Raw genomic sequence first — 14100 nt, forward strand, 5'->3', positions numbered from 1 at the left:
AGGAGAAAACAAATAATAAAAATTAGAGCTGAACTAAATGAAATAGAAAACAGAAAAACAATTGAAAGAATTAATAAGACCAAAAGCTCTTTTTTTGAAAAACTCAACAAAATTGATAAACCAGTGGCCAAACTGACAAAAGGAAAACAGGAGAGGAAGCAAATAACCTGAATAAGAAATGAGATGGGCGATGTTACAACAGACCCAACTGAAATTAAAAGAATCATATCAGATTACTATGAAAAACTATATTAAAAAAATTTGAAAACCTAGAATAAATGGATGAATTACTAGAAACACACTACCTACCTAACTAAATAAAAAAGAAGAGGTTGAAAAGCTAATCAAAAAACTCCCAACAAAAAAAAGCCCTGATCCAGATGGCTTCACTGCAGAGTTCTACCAAACTTTCAGAGAAGAGTTAACACCACTACTACTAAAGGTATTTCAGAGCATAGAAAAGGACGGAATACTACCAAACTCATTCTACGAAGCCACCATATCCCTGACACCAAAACCAGGTAAAGGTACCACAAGAAAAGAAAATTATAAACATATATCCCTTATGAATGTAGATGGGAAAATCCTCAACAAAATTCTAGCCAATAGAATTCAAAAACATATAAAAAAAAAAAAAATTCACCATGACCAAGTGGGATTCATACCAGGTATGCAGGGATCCTTCAACATTAGAAAAACAATTAATGTAATCTACCACATAAATAAACAAAAGAAAAGAATCACATGATTTTATCAACTGATGCAGAAAAGGCATTTGACAAAGTTCAACACTCATTCATGATAAAAACTCTCAGCAAAATAGGAATAGAAGGAAAATTCCTCAACATCATAAACGGCATCTATACAAAGCCTTTTTTGGGTTACAAAGCCAACAGCCAACATCACCCTAAATGGAGAGAGCCTGAAAACATTCCCATTTCGATTGGGAACCAGACAAGGCTGCCTTTTATCACCACTCTTATTCAACATTGTGCTGGAAGTCCTAGCCAGAGCAATTAGGGTAAAGAAATAAAGGGCATCCAGAGTGGCAAGGAAGAAGTAAAAGTGTCTCTATTTGCAGATGACATGATCTTATACACAGAAAACCCTAAGGAATCCTCCAGAAAACTACTGAAACTAATAGAAGAGTTCAGCAGAGTATCAGGTTACAAGATAAACATACAGAAATCAGTTGGATTCCCTACACCAAGAAAAAGAACGTCAAAGAGGAAATCGCCAAATCAATGCCATTTACAGTAGCCTCCAAGAACATAAAATACTTAGGAATAAATCTTATCAGAGATGTAAAAGACTTATACAAAGAAAACTACAGTACACTTCTGCAAGAAACCAAAAGACACTTACATAAGTGGAAGAACATACCTTGCTCGTGGATAGGAAGACTTAACATTATAAAAATGTCTATTCTACCAAAAGCGATCTATACATTTAAGGCAATTCCAATTCAAATCCCAAAGACATTGTTTAATGAGATGGAGAAACAAATCACCAACTTCATATGGAAGGGAAAGAGGCCCCTGATAAATAAGGCATTAATGAAAAAGAAGAATAAAGAAGGAGGCCTTACTTTACCTGATTTTAGAACCTATTATAATGCCACAGTAGTCAAAACAGCCTGGTACTGGTACAACAACAGATACATGGACCAATGGAACAGAATTGAGAATCCAGACATAAATCCGTCCATATATGAGCAGTTGATATTTGACAAAGACCCCAAAACAGTTAAATGGGGAAAAGACAGTCTTTTTAACAAATGGTGCTGGCATAACTGGATATCCATCTGCAAAAAAAAATGAAACAAGACCCATACCTCACTCCATGCACAAAAACTAACTCAAAATGGATCAAAGACTTAAATATAAAATCTAAAACGATAAAGATCATGGAAGAAAAAATAGGGACAATGTTACGAGCCCTAATACAAGGCATAAACAGTATACAAAACATGATAAAGAATGCACAAGAAAAACTAGATAACTGGGAGCTCCTAAAAATCAAACGCCTACGCTAATCCAAAGACTTCACCAAAAGAGTAAAAAGATTACCTACAGACTGGGAAAAAGTTTTTAGCTATGACATTTCTGATCAGTGCCTGATCTCTAAAATCTACACAATACTGCAAAAACTCAACTGCAAAAAGACAAATGACCAGGCGGGGCCAAGATGGCTGGCTAGGTAGACGCTACCTCAGATCCCTCTTGCAACAAAGACTCAGAAAAACAAGTGAATCGATCACATACATGACAATCTACGAACCCTGACCAACAAACACAGATTTAAAGAGTTGACCTGAGTGACAGAGACCGAGAACGAACAACTACGGGGAAGCAATGACTTTTCGGAGCCTGGAGCCAGCGTCACAGTCAGGAAACCTTGGTGCCGGGCTTTGGACTGGATGCAGGGGAGCTGAGCATGGCATCCTCTCATGGCGCAAGCACAGGGCGCAGCCCTACCCCCCTGAACTGACCTCGGGAGGGGGCCCAGTTGGTCTGTGCAGGCAGCGCGGCGACGCGGCTGGAGGGAGGAGAAGTCGCCGGGAGGCAGCGACTGGTTTTGGAGCCGGGAGTGCAGCGTCCCAGCTGGGGAACCTTGGCGCAGGGCTTTGGACTGGGCGCAGGGGAGCTGAGCTCGGCATCCTGTGACGGTGCAAACACGGGGCATGGTCCCAGCCCCTGAACTGACCTCGGGGGAAGCTCAGCCAGTGCGCGCATGCAGCGCAGCGACGTGGCTGACAGGTGGAGAAGTCACTGGGAGGCAGACACTGGTTTGGAGCCGGGAGTGTGGAATCCCAGCCGGGGAAACTTGACGCTGTGCTTTGGACTGGGAGTGGAAGAACTGACCGTGGCTTCTGAGACAGCACAAGCACGGGACACAGGTCTGACCCTTGGGGGCAATCTCTACCCAGCCAGCGCACACAGTCAATGTGACCCTCGGGAATCTCAGATAAAACAGTCATCCCAAGCAAGATAAGTAACTTTGCCTATATTCCGGGGTGCTACTCTCTTCTGTTTATCTAAACCCTCCCCTCCCCTTCCCAGGAGGCTTCATTAACATTGGAATTTCCTGAGCCAGAGGGAGAACTGCTCTGCGGTTTTTCTTTTCCTTTCTTTCTTTTTTTTTTTTTTTTTGATCTTTTCCTAACCCATTCTTCTGGCCTGAGAGAAGCAACCACAAAAAACCAAAAATCCTTCCCTTATTGGACTAAAAACACAGAACCAGCTCCAGCCAAGCATATATGATACACAGTCTTGGGCTTTCATCTCTACATGGAACAAGGTGGCTACTATAATGCAAAGGCATTTCTGATAGGGATCTGACTGCAAGTGTTTTAGCGGATTTACTGGAAACACATGTTTCCCAGGTCTGATATCTCAGTGTATTCAACAGAGCCCTCACTGACCCACAATAGGGAACTGAGGGCTGAAGCTCCTCCCCAGACCACCTAGCCTCCTGCCTTATGGGTCTAAGGAGGGTGACACCTACCAATCTGTAGAGGTACTTGCATTGGGGGCCTAAGGTACAGCTGCAGAGCCCACCCACCAAAGTGCTTTAGGAATAGAGACATACCTACCTCACTGACACTTGGGGGAAGCCTGTCAGCATCCTGCCCCCCTGGAGTGTGAACCCCAGCTGCTACTAGAATCTGGTGCACACAACTATCGCCACTACTTCTCGAGGTGGATAGGTGACAGTCTGCATCACACACTTGGTGACCGAAAATCAGATTCTACTCAAGAATAGTGAATGGACTCAGGCATATATATCTGGTAACAGCCCAAACCAGCTGGTAATAGGTCAGAAGTGAGTCAAGGGCTACAACAATCAAGACAGCGCAATCTAGTAGCCCATCTACGTATAATGAAAGAAAACAAACCAAGATAAGACTCAGTGAGCAAATATAGAATAAATCACTACAAAATCTTAGTGATGGCTCCGAGACAGCAGTCGATATCAAACCAAATAAAGAAGCAGACTATGACTGCTTCTACAACCCCCCAAACTAAAGAATCAAAATCTTTCCCAAATGAAGATACAATCCTGGAATTGCCATATACGGAATATAAAAAACTAATTCACAGAATGCTTCAAGACATCAGGGATGACCTCAGAAATGAAATAAGGCAATCTGCAGAAAAAGCCAAGGAACATGCTGATAAAGCAGTTGAAGAACTAAAAAAGATTATTCAAGAACATAGTGGAAAAATTAGTAAGTTGCAAGAATCCATACAGAGACAGCATTCAGAAATCCAAAAGATTAAGAGTAAAATTACAGAATTAGACAACTCAATAGGAAGTCAGATGAGCAGATTGAGGAATTAGAACGCAGAGTGGGAAATCTGGAGGGCCAGGGAATTAACACCAATATAGCTGAAAAAAAAAATCAGATAAAAGAATTTAAAAAAAAATGAAGAAACCCTAAGAATCCTGTGGGACTCTATCAGAAGGATAACTTGCGTGTGATTGGAGTCCCAGAACAGGGAGGGATAACAGAAAACACAGAGAGAATAGTGGAAGATCTGCTTGCAGAAAACTTCCCTGACATCATGAAAGATGAAAGGATATCTATCCAAGATGCTCATCAAACCCCATTTAAGATTGATCCAAAAAGAAAAACACCAAGACATATTATCATCAAACTCACCAAAACCAAAGATAAAGAGAAAATTTTAAAAGCAGCCAGGGATAAAAGAAAGGTCTCCTACAAGGGAGAATCAATAAGTTCAGACGACTCAGCAGAAACCATGCAGGCAAGAAGGCAATGGGATGACATATACAGAGCACTGAAGGAGAAAAACTGCCAGCCAAGGATCATATATGCAGTAAAACTCTCTCTGAAATATGAAGGTGAAATTAAGATATTTACAGATAAACACAAGCTTAGAGAATTTGCAAAAACCAAACCAAAGCTACAAGAAATACCAAAGGAAATTGTTTGGTCAGAAAACCAATAATATCAGATACCAGCACAACACAAGGTCACAGAACAGAACATCATGATATCAACTCAAATAGGGAAATCACAAAAACAAATTAAGATTAATTAAAAAAAAAATAACGCTCAAAACAGGGAATCATTGAAGTCAATAGGTAAAAGATCACAACAATCAAAAAGAGGGACTAAATACGGGAGGCATAGAACTGCCATATGGAGAGGGATACAAGGCGATATAGGACAGTACAAGTTAGGTTTTTACTTAGAAAATTAGGGGTAAATATTAAGGTAACCACAAAGAGGTATAACAACTCCATAAATCAAGATAAAAACCAAGAAAAACGTAATGACTCAGCAAACATAAAGTCAAATACTATGAAAATGAGGAACACACAATTTACAAAGAAGAACATCTCAGCAGAAAAAAGTAAATGGAAAAATGAAATTGTCAACAACACACATAAAAAGGCATCAAAATGACAACACTAAACGCATACTTATCTATAATTACGCTGAATGTAAATGGACTAAATGCACCAATAAAGAGACAGCGAGTCCCAGACTGGATAAAGAAACACGATAAGGTCTATATGCTGCCTACAAGAGACACACCTTAGACTTAGAGACACAAACAAACTAAAACTCAAAGGACGGAAAAAATATATCAAGCAAACAGTAAGCAAAAAAGAAGAGGAGTAGCAATATTAATTTCTGACAAAATAGACTTTAAAGTTAAATCTACCACAAAGGATAAAGAAGGACAAAGCATAATGATAAAAGGGACAATTGACCAGGACGATATAACCATATTAAATATTTATGCACCCAATGACAAGGCTGCAAGATACATAAAACAATTTTAACAGAACTGAAAAGTGAGATAGACACCGCCACAACTATAGCAGGAGACTTCAGCACACCACTTTCGGAGAAGGACAGGACATCCAGTAAGAAGCTCAATAGAGACACGGAAGACCGAATTACTGCAATCAACCAACTTGACCTCATTGACTTATAGAGAACTCTCCACCCAACTGCTGCAAAGTATACTTTTTTTTGTAGCGCACATGGAACATTCTCTAGAATAGACCACATATTAGGTCATAAAACAAAACTTTTTTTGCAGAATCCAAAATATCAAAATATTACAAAGCGTCTTCTCAGACCACAAGGCCATAAAAGTGGATATCAATAACCGAAAAATTAGGGAAAAGAAATCAAATACTTGGAAACTGAACAATACCCTCCTGAAAAAAGACTGGGTTATAGAAGACATTAAGGAGGGAATAAAGAAAATCATAGAGTGCAATGAGAATGAAAATACTTCCTATCAAAACCTCTGGGACACAGCAAAAGCAGTGCTCAGAGGCCAATTTATATCGATAAATGCACACATACAAAAAGAAGAAAGAGCCAAAATCAGAGAACTGTCCCTACAACTTGAACAAATAGGAAGTGAGCAACAAAAGAACCCATCAGGCACCAGAAGAAAACAAATAATAGAAATTAGAGCTGAACTAAATGAATTAGAGAACAGAAAAACAATTGAAAGAATTAACAAAGTCAAAAGCTGGTTCTTTGAAAAAATTAACAAAATTGATAAACCATTGGCCAGACTGACTAAAGAAATACAGGAAAGGAAACAAATAACCCAAATAAGAAACGAGATGGGCCACATCACAACAGACCCAACTGAAATTAAAAGAATCATATCAGATTATTATGAAAAATTGTACTCTAGCAAATTTGCAAACCTGGAAGAAGTGGATGAATTCCTAGAAAAACACTATCTACCTAAACTAACACAATCAGAAGTAGAACAACCAAATAGACCCATAACAAAAAAAGGGATTGAAACGGTAATCAAAAAACACCCAACAAAAAAAAGCCCTGGCCCGGATGGCTTTACTGCAGAGTTCTACCAAACTTTCAGAGAAGAGTTAACACCACTACTACTAAAGGTATTTCAAAGCATAGAAAATGTCGGAATACTACCTAACTCATTCTATGAAGCCACCATCTCCCTGATACCAAAACCAGGTAAAGACATCAGAAAAAAAGAAAGTTACAGACCTACATCCCTCATGAACATAGATGCAAAAATCCTCAACAAAATTCTAGCCAATAGAATTCAACAACATATCAAAAAAATAATACACCATGACCAAGTGGGATTTATACTAGGTATGCAATTTTTTTTATGCAAGGCTGGTTTAATACTAGAAAAGCCATTAATGTAATCCACCACATAAATAAAACAAAAGACAAAAACCACATGATCTTATCAATTGATGCAGAAAAGGCATTTGACAAAGTGCAACACCCATTTATGATAAAAACTCTCACCAAAATAGGAATTGAAGGAAAAATCCTCAACATAATAAAGGGCATGTTTATACAAAGCGAACAGCCAACATCACTCTAAATGGAGAGAACCTGAAAGCATTTCCCTTGAGAACGGGAACCAGACAAGGATGCCTTTTATCACCGCTCTTATTCAACATTGTGTTAGAGGTCCTAGCCAGAGCAATTAGGCTAGACAAAAAAATAAAGGGCATCTGGATTGGCAAGGAGGAAGTAAAATTATCTCTATTTGTAGATGGCATGATCTTATACACAGAAAACTCTAAGGAATCCTCCAGAAAACTACTGAAACAAATAGAAGAGTTTGGCAGAGTCTCAGGTTATAAGATAAACATACAAAAATCACTTGGATTCCTCTACATCAACAAAAAGAACATCGAAGAGGAAATCACCAAATCAATACCATTCACAGTAGCCCCCAAGAAGATAAAATACTTAGGAAGAAATCTTACCAAAGATGTAAAAGACCTATACAAAGAAAACTACAAAGTTCTACTACAAGAAACTAAAAGGGACCTACAGAAGTGGAAAAACATACCTTGCTCATGGATAGGAAGACTTAACATAGTAAAAATGTCTATTCTACCAAAAGCCATCTATACATACAATGCACTTCCGATCCAAATTTCAACGACATTTTTTAATATGATGGAGAAACAAATCACCAACTTCATATGGAAGGGAAAGAAGCCCCAGATAAGTAAAGCATTACTGAAAAACCAGAACCCAGATATAAATCCATCCATATTTGAGCAGCTGGTATTTGACAAAGGCCCAGTGTCAGTTAATTGGGGAAAAGATAGTCTTTTTAACAAATGGTGCTGGCATAACTGGATATCCATTTGCAAAAAAATGAAACAGGACCCATACCTCACACCATGCACAAAAACTAACTCCAAGTGGATCAAAGACCTAAACATAAAGACTAAAACGATAAAGATCATAGAAGAAAAAATAGGGACAACGTTAGGAGCCCTAATACAAGGCATAAACAGAATGCAAAACATTACCAAAAGTGACGAAGAGAAACCAGATAAATGGGAGCTCCTAAAAATCAAACACCTATGCTCATCTAAAGACTTCACCAAAAGAGTAAAAAGACCACCTACAGACTGGGAAAGAATTTTCAGCTATGTCATCTCCGACCAGCTCCTGATCTCTAAAATCTATATGATTCTATCAAAACTCAACCACAAAAAGGCAAACAACCCAATCAAGAAGTGGGCAAAGGATATGAACACACATTTCACTAAAGAAGATATTCAGACAGCTAACAGATACATGAGAAAATGCTCTCGATCATTAGCCATTAGAGAAATGCAAATTAAACTACGATGAGATTCCATCTCACTCCAACAAGGCTGGCATTAATCCAAAAAGCACAAAATAATAAATGTTGGAGAGGCTGTGGGGAGATTGGAATACTTATACTCTACTGGTGGGAATGTCAAATGGTACAACCACTTTGGAAATATATTTGACGCTTCCTTAAAAAGCTAGAAATGTAACTACCATACAATCCAGCAATCCTACTCCTTGGAATATATCCTAGAGAAATAAGAGCCTTTACACGAACAGATACATGCACACCCATGTTTATTGCATTATCTTAAACAGTTAGAAATAGAACTACCATAGAACCCAGAAATCCCACTCCTCAGAATATACCCTAGAGATAGAAGAGCCTTCACACGAACAGATATATGCACACCCATGTTTATTGCAGCACTGTTTACAATAACAAAAAGATGGAAGCAACCAAGGTGCCCATCAATGGATGAATGGATAAATAAATTATGGTATATTCACACATTGGAATACTACACATAGATAAAGAACAGTGATGAATCTGTGAAACACTTCATAACATGGAGGAACCTGGAAGGCATTATGCTGAGTGAAATTAGTCAGTTGGAAAAGGACAAATATTGTATAAGACCACTATTATAAGAACTTGAGAAATAGTTTAAACTGAGAAGAAAACACTCTTTTATTGTTAAGAGAGGGGGGATGGATGGGTTTTTGTGTGAGAGACTGACTTGATTTGTAAACTTTCACTTAAAGCGCAATAAAAATTATTAAAAAAAAATCTGGACTCCTGAGATTCAGACTTCTCAATCAATGTACAGAGACCATGCACACTTCTGTAAAAATAATGGTGAATTTGAGTTCGTGATTCTTTGGAATGTACAGAAAGAAATGAAATTTTATAACAATCTACTTAGTCGTACATATAGCATTTAGTTTGCACACACACAAAAATGATATGTGATGTAGGATACACAAAAATGAATTAGAAAAATGAATAAAGTTTATCACATGGTACCAAACACTGTGAAAGATGATTTAGAAATATTTATTCCTCACAGTGGCACCATTAATCACCAGACAAGAGATAATAGTATTTCTATTTTATAAGCAAATAAACTGAGTTTCAGAGAGTGTCAAGCAACTTATCCAGTATCACATAGCTGTAACACATCCTACCTGATCACAAGAAATATGTTTTCCATATTATTAAAAGACTTTCTTATAAGAAATATTTCCTACCCATTTCAGGGTTAAAATAAGAGACTTCAACTTTTTTTATATGAAAAAAATGTAGAGACCAAAAAATAATATATGATGCAGGAAGATAAATTGTTCAAATTCGTATGAAATTTTATACAAGGAATGGATGGTTTCAAGGAATTTTTCTTGAGACATTATTTTATTTGAAAGAAGCCCTGGTGATGCAGTGGTTAAGAGATCAGCTGTTAACTGAATGGTCAGCGGTTCGAACCCACCAGCCTCTCTGTGGAAGAAAAGACCTAGTGATCTGCTTCTGTTACGATTACAGCCTAGGAAATCCTATGGGGCAGTTCTACTCTGTTACATTGGGTCCTTAGGAGCTGGAATTGACCTGAAGGGACACAAGAACATCATAACATTTTATTTGAGTCAGATAGGAAAGAAAATAACTTGAGAGATTTGAATAGAAGCCTAAGTTATTTGAAATAGAACAAACTGAGCTGCTCAGTTCAGCCGAGGTAAAATACATTTTTGGTTTATTTCTGTTTCTGTTTTTGTATTAAAAGAAGGATAAAGTGTAGGGAGAGACAGATGAGAGACTGAAGCTGCAAATGAGAGAGAGAGTGTAATTGATGACCAACATTCTAGGTGTAATAGGGTACATAAACTTAACCACCATTCATATCATTTTTACATTTTTAACATCTCTCAAATCAGAATGGGTATTATAATCCATGCTATAAGAAATCATTGCATAAAGTTTTGACATCAGCATTTTTCTTTTGTTAGTAATATATAAAATACTGGTGATTCAAACTAGGAATGGGTCTTTACTTTGGTGAAATAGAGTAGATATCAAAGTTTTATATGTTTTTTGGTCCCTAGTCATCATTTTTCGTCCTTTATTTTTTATAGCTTCTTCTCCCCCTTTCCTTCACTTAGACTACAGTACAGCTCACGTTTCCATGTTCTTAAAAACCTCTTGAGTTTCAACCAACCATGTAAATGTTGATGAGTCCCTGAATCTGTTGTCTCCTTACTCCTCTGTTCTGTCTCCAAGCCACTTTCTAGACTCTTCCACTCCCAGGTCTTCCACCCCTGCTAATGACTTCCCTTTTTACATCTACAGTCTTCACATCTGTTTAAAATCACAAACTCATATTCTTGACCACCTTTTGAACATATCCATTTCTGATGGTTGGCAGTCTCTTCCAGATCTATAAATTAAAAAATCTCCTTGAAATAAATAAATAAATAAGCACACCCAAACTTGTATTCTTTATTTGAGTTAAAGAGGTAAAAATCAACATATCCATCCAAGCTAGAAATCTTACTTTACTAAAAATATTTATTCTTTGCTTTTGCTCATGAGATACATCCAGTGGTTCTCACAGTCCTGTTGATTCCACTTACTATAGACTTCTTAGGTCAGCTGCTTGTTTTAAGAATTATTTTTATTTCAGTAATTGAAATACTAAAAGAACAATTTATATTCTATTCAACAATTCAACAATATTGAAGTGTCTCAGGCAAATTGATAGACTTACCCTTCCCTCTTAAATGTTAATTATTGTTAACAATTTGGTGTGTTATATTTCATAGTCTTTCTTTGCTAATACACACACGTGAACATGTACAAATTTTGCTACTTCTTCTTACCATTGTCACCAAGCAAGCCAAATAAGCTCTCATAGTTTTTTTTTTTTTTTCCTTTGAAATATCAAATAGTTTCCTCACTTTCTGCTTAAAAACTTTGAATGGCCCTCCACTTACTAAAGGATAAAAATGAAGCTATCACAATACAGGAAGTCCAGGGCTAAAAAAAATTTCCTTCTCCACAGAGACTTATTTGAGGGTACTTTTTAGAATACTTGCTTCTGGGATTTTAGATGAGAAAGCAGATATTAAGTGTTGGCTTAGGTATAAGGTATATTTGATTCCCAACTTTTAAAGAAATGAAACAAAATGGAAAAAATTAATCACAATAACATTTTTTGATATGTGACAATAGAATGTATTTTCTATCATTAGCATAGCTTTTACCAGTGAAAATAATCTGGGGCATGATAGCCAATATTGTATATTTCAATGTTTTCTTCTAGATCAAATGAATTTGCTCTATGATTGCTAAGTCAATTTTCTTCTATTATCCCCAATAAATCTAATTATATTATGTTTTGGTTGCTGTCATCAGGTTTATTATTTTAATAAAGACTAAAAAATTAATTAGAGCATTTTCGACTTCACACTTCTCATTTAGATGACGGGTACACTCGCTCCTTCAAAGTCATAGGTGACAGATCATCATGCTTCATCTGTCTGCTTTTCATTCTAGGGCTTATATTTTGTATAGGCAATGGCTGTCAAAATAAGACGAATGACATCTGAGTTAACTTTAATGGCCTGCTCTCCAAAAAAAAAAAAAAAGGAATGCATTATTCCTGAGGGTATTGATGCCTCGTATGCATCTCAGAACACTCCATCACATTATGATATCATTCAACAAAACATAAAGACAAAAGGAAAAAAAATACATTTAGATTTGATTGAAAAATATGAAATTTCTATTGATACGTGATCAGCGATTTTGTAAATAACTTTAAAATATAGATATTAAAATGATAATTGTGTCAAAGCTTACTTATTGTATTCTTTTTTCCGTATGTTTCTTATATCAAAGGTAACTGCTGTCCTATTGTAATGGGTTTGCAATCACATGTAATCTATAGTTTTTATGTAAAAAATTAAGGAAGGGATTCAAAAAGTTTTACCTAATTTCTTCATTTACTAAATATTATTCACACACACACAGAAATCCTACTTGAAAATTATTCAGAAACATACTGGATTATTTTTAATGTACCTTTAATTCTGAATATTTTTCCTCATCCTCTTAAAAACCATCTGAAAATCCAAGTTCCCAGGAGATACAGCAAAATATTACTGAAAAATATGAACGCCATAGAAAGTGCCTTTTCTCAGAATCATGTTTCTTCCCCAGCGAGAAGAAATCTGAAGACCTGGTTTTCTTTCTCCCTTGAGCCTGGAGCCAATAACAAGCTTTCCATCCTGAAGTCCCTTCTTGTCCTTTTTTTTGACAAAGTTTCTTCTAAGGAAATGTCTGCCTTACAAAGCTCAAAAGTAATAAAAAGGAAGCCTGAGAACTTGATTATAATTAATGCTTTGCCATCAAGTCCATTTCAACTTATAGAGACCCTAAAGTGCAGAGTAGAACTGCCTCATAGGCAAGTTTCTAAGGATTTTCAGAGTTTCTAAGATTATAATTTTTTTATTCTATTTTAGATGAACGTTTACAGAACAAAATAGCTTCTCATTAAACAGTACACATATTGTTTTATGATATCGGTTAACAACTACACAACATGTCAACACTCTCCCTTCTCAACCTTGGGCTCCCATTTTCCAGCTTTCCTGTTGCCTCCTGACTTCTAGTCCTTGTCCTTGGGCTGGTGTGCCCCTTTAGTTTTGTTTTGTTTTATGGCCCTGTCTAATCTTTGGCTGAACAGTGAGCCTCAGGAATCACTTCATTGCTGAGCTAAAAAGTTTTCTGAGGGCCATACTCTCTAGGTTTCTGCAGTTTCTCTCAGAGCAGTAAATCTGGCCTTTTTTGTGAGTTAGAATTTTGTTGTACATTTTTCTCCAGCTCTATCTGGGACCCTCTGTTGTGATCCCTGTCAGCGCCATCAGTGGTGGTAGCTGGGCACCATCTAGTTGTACTGGACTCAGTCTGGTGGAGGCCATGGTAGTTGTGGTCCATTTGTCCTTTGCACTAATCATTCCTTTGCGTCTTTAATTTTATTTACTCTCCCTTGCTCCCAAAAGGGTGAGACCAGTGTAATATCTTAGATGGCGGCTCACAGGCTTTTAAGACCCCAGATGCTACTCACCAAAGGAGAATGTAGAACATTTTCTTTATAAACTATGTTATACCAACTGAGCTAGAGGTTCCCCGAGACCATGGTCCCCACAGCCTTTAGCCCAGTAATTCAGTCCCTCAGGGAGTTTGGATGTGTTTGTGGAGCTTCCATGACCATGCCTTGTACAAGCACGCTGGCTTCCCCAGTATTGTGTACTGTCTTACCCTTCACCAAAGTTACCACTTATGTATTGTCTATTTAGTGTTTTTCCATTCCAATTTCTACCATCCCTTGTAACCTTTAAAGATTGTTTCTTTTTGTGTGTAAATCTTTTCATGAATTCTTATGTTAGTGGTCTTAGACAGTATTTGTTCTTTTGTGATTATTCCG

This window comes from Loxodonta africana, chromosome 25 (assembly GCF_030014295.1).
Source record: "Loxodonta africana isolate mLoxAfr1 chromosome 25, mLoxAfr1.hap2, whole genome shotgun sequence".
Classification (NCBI taxonomy): Eukaryota; Metazoa; Chordata; class Mammalia; order Proboscidea; family Elephantidae; genus Loxodonta; species Loxodonta africana.